Below are 12,006 nucleotides of genomic sequence, written 5' to 3'. Positions count from 1 at the left end.
ACAGTCACAATGCAGAAATTATGATAAAAACCGTGTTTTATCGTTTTGGATGGTTTGAGACCTCGGAAACCCATGATGTTTTAATTTCCTTAAGAAATTTGACATCAAATGTAGAATTTTTTAGGAGGTCTTTTTTTTATTTTGGAGATACATGTTGCTGCAATGCTTGATGATACCATCAGTAAAAGTAACAGTATCACAATATTGAATTTAGATCGAATAAAATAGTATAAGAGAAGTACATTTAAGCACATACCACTCTGAAAATAGTTTTTCTTCATGTACATACTTTGAAAAGCAGAGAGGAGAAATTCATGGAGTAGCATCGCAAATGTAAATAAAATAACAAAACGATTGAGACTGAATGAAATTTTCAGTGGTAAATCAGATGCCCTTTACGAATTTTGACGTAGAATTACATTTTACGGAATCAAAGGGGTGCAAAATGAAAAACAGAAAACAACGAGAGTGTCACGAAAATTGTCTAATTTTATATACAGTCCCCCCACAATTATAGTTCAGGTACAATTATGGGTTGCTTTTACGAAAATACATCTGTTCTCACGAAACTGAGCAATTTTCATTAGCCATGGTATTTTTGACGTGGGACTACGATTTTGTTCTCTAAACTGGGATGCATTCTGTAAAATAGAAAATAAAACTGGCAAATGGTGCGTCAAATTTCAAACGATAATTACAGCATAATCATATGATGAATAACAGTAACAAATATGTTATTGGACAGATAAAATTTTGGACAATTTTCAAATATCTAGTTATTATTATTATTTCATTGCTAAGCGCTAAAACTTGATGAAAAGTTTCAAACTTACCCGCACAATGAACCAATCATATGCGAGCATTCCTAGCACAGACGACATGAGTAGACACCAACAATTCTCTGAGATATTCTCTGAACCAATATATAAAAAATTGACAGAATCTACCCGTCCCATTAGGTCAGTTTATGTATGCTCCTATGAACTTAGACTAATTTGATGTCTCGAAGGTTAAGATTTTTTGGAAAGATCGAAACAACCCCTTTTTCTTGAACAATTTCTACACCTGCTGTTAGAGCCTACTAAAAACTAATGTCTTGAAAGAAAACATGCTGGTAGAAGCAACAGTACCGTGCAGTACAGGGATAATACGGATGTGATTTAGACACATCTGTAGATGCGGATGCGGATAAGGATATGTGATTACGGATGCTGATGTAGGTGCGGATGTCAATTTTTATGCGGATGTTCCGCATTTACGGATGCGGATATCTGTAGCATCCCTTGTGTTTTATTTTGCTCATTTCGCATGACCATGTTTCTCCCCAGTGCAAAAGTTATTAAAGCGAACAGTACTAAGAAAAGTTTTTGTACAAAATTTTATGAAGCGTTATTTTTTGTCAACATCCGCATGGTATGATGCGGATGCGGATATGAATGCGGATGCGGATATCCGCAACACCCCTAGTACAGTATATGTGCAGTAGAGCGCCGCTGGTTCCTCGTCATCTATCACTACAGCGGTACACAATTTCTATTCGCGGGCAATCAAGGAAAAACGGCAATGCTGCTGCTGCTGATTGATTAAAATTTTATCGTATGAATATGTTTACCTTAAAAACCATTATTATTCAACAAAAAATGAAATTTTTGCAGCGGTCTTCAGTTGCTTTTATTTAATTTTTTATTCGATATTCACTAAATAATCGCGACTGGCATAATTAAAAGAGTAAGAGCCGGTGAATGTTTGTGATTTTTTTGTCAATTTACTAAGATTCATTCAGAGTTTTTTCACCATTTTGTCATTGTTAGGTAATATTTTTTTGTTTTTGACTTAACAAATAATATTCGTATTTAAGTGTATGTAATTGTTATCAAATAAAAAAAGCAAGCAAAAAACAATAATGAGTCTTTTTAAATTTTAACTTCGTTGTAATTGTTGATTGCTACGATTTTTTGCAGGGGGCTTGTTGATAATTTTGTTTGACATATTTTGTTTCGCTAGTAATGAACATATGAACAGCTTCGAAATTATTTTCAGAGTAAGATTTCTAACGTAACGTAAGTATTGTTGAATTTGGTTTTTGAAGGAATAAAGATAATTCTGATTTTCTTACGAGAAATTACACTGTGCTACAAATGAAAAAAAAAAATATCTGCAAGAACTTCTGAAGTGACCTGGTGTAGGTTGTAGGTCTTGTTGAGTGTAACATTCGCTCATACTAGAAATTTTCCTAACACCCCCAAAATCTAAAGTTATGGTCAAAATACGGTTTTTTGGACCTCAGCGCATATAATATTTTTTAACTCAGTCATTTATTAACCGATTTTCAATATTTAAGCAGTTTTAGAAAGAAGACAAATAAAGCTATTATAAAAAATCGGTTGAAAAATAACCGTATTAAACATAAAAATGTGAGCTAAGGTAAAAAACAGGGTTTTGAACATAACTTATAATTCTCGGGGTATTTGAAAAATTTCAAGTAAACGCGCAAGTAACATTTGAATAAAGCTACAACCCACACTAAGTCACATCAAAAGCTCTTGCATTTTTTCATCATTTGTAGCACCGTGAAATAATTGTGCGACAGAAGCCAACAATTCTGGTTTTCTTAAAATATATATATAACTTAGCCAAATATCAACCGATTTCCACAAAACTACTTTCATGTGATTCGGAATTGAATATACTTTTAAAATTACAGTGCATTTGTGGTATGTTTCTTACAAAAATAGACGGCAAATTTAAAATTAAATTCAAAAATTGCGTAAAAAAGGCTGAAAAATTAGATATAAACTCAAATAACTCAACATGAACATTTAAAAATCGGTTAATAAATGACTGAGTTAAAAAATATTATATGCGCTGAGGTCCAAAAAACCGTATTTTGACCATAACTTCAGATTTTGGAGGTGCTTGGAAAATTTCTAGTATGAGCGAATGTTATACTCAACACCTACAACCTGCACTAGGTCACTTCAGAGGTTCTAAACCGCTGTAGCACAGTGTTATTAGTGCTTCTTCAACAACAACGATACGCTTGTGTCTTGTCAAATAAATGTTGTTCACACAGAAAAACATTACAAGCATAGTGTAAACAAAATTATTTCGAGTGTTATTAGAGATAAAAAAATTCTAAGGGGTGGCTGGAATCAAAAATACGCAAGTCACTGAACGAACGAATTGATTCAGTCTGCGGACTCTGTAACCTTTGCAACTAGAAATCCCTCTAGTTACAGTGTTTAGTAGGGTGGGGAATCGTTATATGGAAAAAATGACACTTGATAGCAGAAGGCCAGAACCAAGTTTTTTTTTTGTTCTTTTTGGGGCCCCTAACAATCCTAAGTTTATCGGAAGTCGATTGGTTTGGTCTCCGCTTGGCGCATTGCATTTTAAATTTATATGAAGATTTGTATGGAAAAACCAACTTTTTTGCATTTTCCATTCTAAAGAGCTTCAAATGGTAGGTTTTATGATGCCTAACAACTTGGCCGAAGACACTAAAGAGCTAAGGGTCCCAAAAAATACCAGAGCTGTTCAAAGTTGAGTATGTCGAAATTTATGATGCAAATCATTTTTTCTGCCAACACATCAGAAGTGACCTCAGAAACACGTTATAGATTCTACCTACGCATAGAATGTTGACCTTAATTTGTTTGCTTGATCCAGCTGAGTGTATAAACTCGTTACGACAGGTTACTTCTGATGGGAATCCTGCTGACACCGGTACATTGGTAATGTTGGCGGAAAACAAGATTTTCTGCATTTAAATCAACATACTCAACTTTGAACAGCTATAGCTCTTCTTATGGACATCCTAGCTCTTCAGTGTCTTCGGCAAAGTTGTTAGGCATCTAAAATACTATACTTAAACATAATGTAGTGCATTATTAGAGTGTTGTTGAGCTCTCTAGAAAGGTAAATGCAAAAAAAGTAGGTTTTCCCATAAAAAATTCCATACAAATTTGAAATGCAATGCGCCAAGCGGAGACAAAACCAATCGACTTCCGGTAAGTTTAGGGTTGTTTGGGGCCCCAAAAGGAACCAAAAAATCTTGGTTCTGGAAAATCGATCATTTTTCCCCACCCTAGTGTTTAGTCTCACGTCCCCACTTCATACACTCCAAAGGCTGTACATCTTGTAGTATTTTACTCAGTTCTAACCTTTTTTCTATGATTGGAATGATTCAAATTTGCAAATGTCACCAAAAATAACAATTCTACTCGGTGCATTAATGCCGATAAATTAAACAAAATTGTTGTATCACTGTATTGACACACCAATGGCACTTTTCAGTGCCCCAAAATTATTCAAATAAAGTGGATATTATTTTTCTGCCACTCGCCAAACGTTGCTGATAGTGACAAAAAGAGTTATTTTTGAATCAATTGCTTTTTTCACAGCAAAAATTAGTTTCACTTACGTTGTTATAAAACTTCACATTATGACTTCGAGGCGCTAAAATGTTTTCTTGTCATGTCGCAATAGTGGCACCCGGCATATCTGTTAATTTTCTAGTCATTGCGAACTATCAATTTTGTTCAATTTTGTTGTTCCAAGCCACTAACATTTTTTAGAGACTTAAATGTTTTCTCATAAGCATAACGTTTAAGCACCGAAACTGGCGAGCAATAACTATGCGATACCTTGACGTAAGTTGATGCATTTCTACACTAGCTCAAGACACCAAATTTCACAGGAATGGTTGAATGCTGTAACCTTTCTAAGGCAACTATATTGAGATTAAGGGGGCAGTTTTTCGCTTTTGTTAACCTGTATTGTAAAACGAATTTTCCGAGTTATATCGTTGCTTGAAATTGGCGGTTTAATCTGTGTTACATATTACTAAATGAAACGATCACCGATTTCTAATTTTTATAATTCAAACTAGCTCGATAATCGAACGTCAATTTTTATTCGCTTGGAATAAATGTAGACCTTATACATTTCATAATTTGCGAGGTAAGAAGATTCAACTTTGCTTCAAGAACATGTTTCTGGATCCAAAAAGGTTCGATAATGATTTGTATTTGGCAGGAGGAGGAAAGTAATAATGACCTTTAAGTATTTCGTAACAGCTTTTGTTTAGTTTTAGTTTTGGCCCCACGGTGCAACAGCAAATACACTGTGGTCACTTTTTACGCGGTTTTTTATACGGATTTTTTTACGCGGATTCCGGAATTTACACTTTTTTTCACGCGGATTCCGGAATTTCACGTTTTTTTTACGCGGATTCCGGAATTTACGCGGTTTTTTTACGCGGATTCCGGAATTTTCGCGGTACGTATCCCCCGCGTAAAAAGCGACTTCAGTGTATACGGAATTGTGAGCTTGGCTGCTTTGCCACTTGTCTTCGGCGCCATCTTCACTATATGCTTGTTGACGGTTATACAGTTGACCAAAAACTTACGCACTTCGTGCACAACGTTCGTCTGTATAGCTAAAAATAGTCTGCAGCGCAGTCAGTCCCCTTTTTCACATTCCTTCATTCCATCATTTACGCCGCGGCGTTGCTTGGTTGTGGCGTGAGCATTCTCCGTAGGTTTTTAAGACAATTTGCATGTTTTTTTTATTATTCAGGTAACAGCATTGTGAGGACAAAGCTACGTTCATCTCTTGCTGGGCTTCAATTCTCGGTAGCTCGAATTCATCGACTGTTGCGAAGTGGAGATTGGAGTTATCCGCAGTTGACAATTCACAATAACCAGGAATTGAATAAGCTTATGTCCGGCGTCGCTATTGTAAAGGGAGATGTTTTGTCAAATATCCAAACTGTCAGTCGTGTTCACAAAAACAAATACGTTGGAATCATCCTCAGTCTATGCTGTGTGAAGAAGCAGATTTTTCATGTGTTTGTGACATCGGAAGAAAGTTCGGAGTCCAACTTCCGAACATAATTTATTGCTGACGCCACAATATTGGTTAAAAATGTAAATTGAAAACCTCTGATGATAAAACATTGGTGCATTGAAAGTCCATTAAATAGGTTATGTCTAACGTCCTATCATAGGCTGAAGCATTCATCAACAACTGTAAATTATCGCATTTGTCATTTTTCGATTAGCCTTTTTTGTTTTGTTGCTTACAAATGTTAGAATCAAGCCGCTAAAGGGTGGAGAATTTTGATTCTCGCTGTTAATGTAAAAAAATCTGCAGCCAAGGCACGTCGAATGATTGTTGATATTTATGGTGAAGACTACATAAGTAGAAAAACTTGACGCAGATTTGGAGGTGACACCATAACAGGAGCTCTATTATTGACAAACGTGAAAGGAAAAATGGCCACATTACAAGAAAAACAGACAAAGTGATTCTTCTGCACGAAAACGCTAGGCCACGTACTGCTAATGTCATCAATACTGATCCGGAAACTCTGAAATGGAACATCTTACCTGTTAATGTACTAAAAGTTAAAGTATACCGATTACCTTCTTTCAATTTTATTTTCTATAACTCTAGCATATCCGTTCAAACTCAAAAATTTGAAGGTATTTGAACATTGTTTTGATACAAATGAAATTGTATGAACTCTTCCCGTGGAAAAAATATGCAATTTTCAGTATATAATTTTGCATGAAATAAAAAAAAATAATCTGCTGCTTCTATGTGAATAAAAAAGTTGAAGAGGTTGTTTATAAAACACGACCGCAAGGTTAACGTTGAATTACGACAGCTTATCTTATGTTAATATTTTTTTTTTGCAATAGGTAGGAGAATACATTCGATGGTGGTCAATCAATATAATTTGATGGTGTGAAGCGAAATATTTTAGTAATATTTTTTTTCCACTCCCTTTTTTATTAAAAGTTTGGTAAACTTGAAGAGAAGCGTTGAAAAACTAGAAATCATTCGAAAATAATGTTGAAGATCACTGGAACACAGTTATAGGTAGAGTTTCATTTCATTGTCAAAACAAAACAGCGTGTGTCGTACTAAATCCAGCTCGATAATAATTTAGGTCATATTTTCAATTTCAATTAGAGGCAAAGCTGAGAATTATTCGAGTTATGCCTTCTTTCTCCTTTTCTTCCAAGTATGATGACAGTTCTACAAGGTATGCTACATTTTTGTCTATCCACGCACACAAACAAATCTCGTTTTGAAAAATTTCGCGTTTTGTATGGAATTCAGAACATTTTTGGAAATTTCTCGTTTAAAGTTATTTTATATCTAAGTTATTGGGTTGGAGAGTGAATCTCCAGGTGTAACACACTAGAAATTGATATTAATTTAGATTTAGTGTGAAAAATTGCGACAATATGTCGAAATAAAATATATAAAAATGCTATATTTCTAATAAATGGAGCATAATCTTAGTCATTGTCATAGCATGATTTTTGTTACTGTATGAAACATAAGCGACTCTATTTAGAAGCGCTATTAGAGTACAAGAAAAAAACGAAAAGTGCAAAAAGGTTACCGGCAAATTGATGAAAAACAGCATATTTTACCTAAACCGCAGCATGTATATGTATTCCTCACAAATAAAACATGTTTCAACATCATTTCTATAACTTTTCAGGAAAGTATGTTTTATAAGTTTAGTTTAAAATGCAAAATCATGTCAAATTTCATACAAAATTGGAAAAAGTTCATAACGATCACTAATACTAATGCATCGACGTGAATAGCATACCTTTTAGAACTGTCAGCTATACTTGGGCTACTGAGATGGTTGGAGTGTTGCGAGAACAACGAAAATAAACATCGGACGGGAGCTTGATTGCCAGATTATCAGCGACGTTTTAATAATTTTTATTTAAAAACACAATATCGTAGTTCGGAAATTATGTAATGTAATGTGTAATGGTACTGTCATCCGAAGTGGTAATTTTTTTTGCAATTTTAAATTTGGTTGAAACTTTGCACTGTTGTTAATTGTTTAAAGAGATTTCATTTAATTATTTTTGGTTCATTATACAAAATTACGATTGATTTGGAAGGGCCTATTTATTAAAATGTAGAAATGGAGTTTTTGTTTGATAAGTATCTTCAGCAAAACTAAAAAAGGTGAAATTGTAATTCTAGCATAAATAATATAATAAAAAAATAAATTTAAGAGGAATGTGCATGTATTTATTCTACAATTTTTCTGCCGCATTCTCGATACCCAAGGAAGGTGACTGCATCTAGGGACTGTAAAAAAGAAAATGCAATTCGCAATATTTATAACTTAAGATAAATATTGATTGTAAGATAGATCCATGTTGAATTCAACTCAATACACTGGGTTTCAGCTATTGCAAACATTCATCATCTCTCATACCATTTTCTATCGTCACTGTCGTCAACATCAACATGTTGCGTTGATATTCATCAACAAAATTACAGAAATCCTGCAATGCGTGAATGGACTAATATTGTGTTATATAGGACACACACTTCATCGCACATCTTCACTGGTAGATTTTTATGTTTCAGCTCGGATGTATCATTAAACACACCCTTCCGAATGATCCCCGACCATAGTATGAATTTTGTTTTGTTCGTCAGCCTGTGAGCTTCTCCGTTTCTGCGTGCAAGTTAGTAAAGCTGTGCAAATGCATAGGGAATTACGCAAAAGCCGTACTTTGTGGCCATTGTATTTGTACCGCACTGCTCTCAAAAGCAATCGAGACACATCGAAAGCTCTACAGGGGTAGAACGAGCACAATTCCCGGCACACAGAACGGAGCGCATACCTACTATGCAACTTCCCGTACCACTTTGTCGGCGGCGTCACAAACACTTCCTCACTTCAGGATCTAATCTCGAGCAACTATTGTTCCCGATCCCTATTCAGTTGTAAAATGAAAGGCACTTAGAACGTGGAAGAGGAGTAATATCTTTCAACCCTGCTGTGAAGCCATTTTTCTTGTCACCAGCCGTCTCTCGGAAGGAGTCACATTCCGCACCCTTAATATCATGTATACATAACAGCAACAACTCAGGTACCTGTCGAGCTAAGCACCATCCTCATGCTCGTCATCATCATTGTTATCATCATCGTCATTATTTTCCTCATCGGCTGGGACTGCGTCGAACAGCTTGTAGCGATGTACAAATGTGCAGACGAATAACCAAGATCTGCGGGACGTCAACAAGTTCTCAATCAATCACCGTCGTGTCATGTTTGATAAGCTTTTTTTTCGTCTCCAATCTCACCTTGCGTAACCGTACTTGTTTCTTATGTTTCCACTTGGGATGGAAAAATCGGAAAGGTGATAAACCGATGCACGAAACAACATCGATCCATGCCGTTTCTTTTCTTCTCGGCACCGGGGAAAATGGTTTGACAAGGGTGACGAGTGTGTTTTCACTCTCTTCGACTTCAGCAGAATCCGAAAGTTATCCGAAGTCAGCAATATGTGTACGAAGGCCCGCATTCGTGAAGGTGTCGATGATGTTGGGAAAGTGGGTATTTTGTTTAGTACTAGCGAATCCTTATGCATGACAGGAAAGGCACGTTGGGGGCGCTCCAATTTTGTTCTCCAATTCAATGATGAATTTACTACTAGGGGAAAAACCAAAAAGCCATAATGTATTGAACTGGCTAAAGGTGGGGAAATGTCCTATCTATGACGGCTAATGATATTCAAGGCAGGTGTGGTTTTTTGAAAATGACAGTGGTGGTATCACAGTGGTGGTATCTAGAAGAGATTCAATATTTCGTCCTGTTGTTTTTCAATTAGCTGATTACGCCCAAGCTCCTCTGTGGAATTAGCAACACCCTCTTAGATTTTAGGACCATCGTAACTTTGGACACTTATAATTTTAAGAAGAAAAGTCTTGGTGTTTGTTTGAAAAAAGTGAAATACTTTTTTTAGTCTTTTGATTAAAAAATTGTAGGATCTTCAAAATTTTAATAAAAAGTTTAAGACTTTGTTTTTCAACATTTTTTTACTTGATTAAGTTTTTTCAAGGAATAATTTATTAATATTATTCAAAACAAATATATAAATCCGCACGAACAAACAGCGCATTAACATCTTTTATAAAATAGTAGCCTCACTTAATCCGTTTTCATAGCTTAAATTATTTCCGTTCCCACATGCAAATGTGTCAATTTACAACCTTTCCGCAACTGTCCAATTTAAATTACACTTATGCGGAAAAGTCGGAAGCTTCCCGGGCAAACGCAAAAGTTGATATTTTACTATCTTACCTTTTCTCCCATACAAGAACCAGTTTTCTCGCTCAACAGGAATTTATTCGACTCCAATGCAGCACAGTGAGCTCACTTTAGTATAGTCAATGGTATATCTGCTGTGAGCAGCCAGACTTGGTGGCATGGTACCCAAGACTAAATCACGCCGACAGGTGAAATGAAGCAAATGTCTTGTTAGATCATTCTTCTTCGTTAGTAAGCTCTCCGCTGTCGTCAGTTCCAAGGCGGATAAAAGGTGACACTGTAAATACTGCTGCTGTTGCACTAGGGACACAAGCTTTGACGCGCACTTGCAATGAAGCACAGAATGTGTGTTGTGTTTTTTCTTGTTTGGTTCCCGCTGGCTAAGGGTATTCCGGAACTGACACATAGCGTCCTTGGTGAAGTAGTTTGTTGACCTCTGTGCTTTTTTGTCTCTTTCAACTCTCAAGAGTGTAAACGAAAGTAATAATGTTCAAAATATTGAAAGTAGTACATGAAATAACGTTGTGTGCATCAAAATTGATGTTAAACACAAACAAATTCTCTTTATTATATTATAGATTATCAATTCAATCATTTACCCCACAGCAAAAAAAAATTCAACACTCTAGTTATAACTAGATATACTCAGAGAAAGAGAGAGAGAGAGAGAGAGAGAGAGAGAGAGAGAGAGAGAGAGAGAGAGAGAGAGATAAGCTATGAAAAAAAAAACGTCAATTTGGCAACTATTTCACGTTTCACGTGTCAGAGGTGCCAGATCTCTTCTCAAACGCATTGTTGAGTAACTTTTTCATTCGACTCGTATAACTGATAGTGACGATGGAAATCATGGAGAATAATAAAATGCATCACGAAAACCGTGAAGATGTTGAATTTTCTATTTATTTTTAATTTTATATACATAATTGATCATTATTTTGTTGGTCACACAAAAGGTTTGTGAACCACCGGTTAAAAATCACTGCAATCAACCAATTTTGGAGCATTTTCAATTCATTGTTTAGCAATAAAACATGAAAAACGTGTGAAAATAAATATATCTTCAATTGCACTTGATTGAAATACCTTTCAATGTGTTACCTTTCTTGTTCGTTTGGCTCAGATTTTGACATGTTCGTTTGGCTCACAACATTCTCTTCGCATATCTCTCCCTCTGAGTATTGCTAGTTATAACCATCTTCAAAAAAGATGGAAAACAAAAAAAAAATTAAAAAAAAAAATTTGAATCAGTAGATTTTGGCTCATTTTAATATGGTTTTGGGACGGTCAGAAAACAAATCGCAAGCTGTCCGATTGTGCCAGCTCTTCGAAACTACCAAGAGAGAATAATCCATTGGATTCGTGAATTCGATAACCATTGTGTAGTTGAAATGAAGTTCTAAATGATGTTTTTCATCCATTTTTGAGTCACTCATGCTTTGTAAGACCGTGCCGAATCTTGTTAAATGTCCGTGGTATGCGACCGAAACGTTTGCCTACCCGCAGGTTCCCCATGCCGCATTTTCTTTGACGCGAGGTTCAATTAAAACGAATGAAAAGCACCCATTCGCGGTTGCAACAGGTTAATCCATTATTTTTGGTGGGTGCTACTTCCTGGTGGCCAAGCGATGACTGCGACTCTCGTATTCTTGAATCGATTGATCGTATAACCCCAATCGTTTTGAAAGTTTTCTAATTGCACAATTAGAAAAGCGACCCTTTCGCTATCACTGCGTCGAAGATTTCGCTCAAGGCTCCTCTTGACCAGGGTGGGAAAATGTACTGGTACGCTACAGCATTCACACGACAGTGGCAAGATTTTTGTGATTACCACTGTGGAATGAAACACTACGCAATAGTAGCCACTCCCGAAGTTTCATACGTTCTACTTTTATCTT

At 35.8% G+C, this 12,006-nt stretch overlaps 1 protein-coding gene across 1 annotated transcript in view; it reads left to right on the top strand.

Annotated features, from left to right (window-relative positions):
- The window catches only part of LOC129726561 (nephrin-like), an 875,571-nt gene that overhangs the window by 195,950 nt on the left and 667,615 nt on the right, over window positions 1-12,006 (top strand). The window lies entirely within an intron of this gene.

The sequence above is a fragment of the Wyeomyia smithii genome, chromosome 3, assembly GCF_029784165.1.
Source record: "Wyeomyia smithii strain HCP4-BCI-WySm-NY-G18 chromosome 3, ASM2978416v1, whole genome shotgun sequence".
NCBI classification, from domain to species: domain Eukaryota; kingdom Metazoa; phylum Arthropoda; class Insecta; order Diptera; family Culicidae; genus Wyeomyia; species Wyeomyia smithii.
Note: the sequence above shows the minus strand (reverse complement) of the source record. Positions and strands in the feature narration are given on the sequence as shown.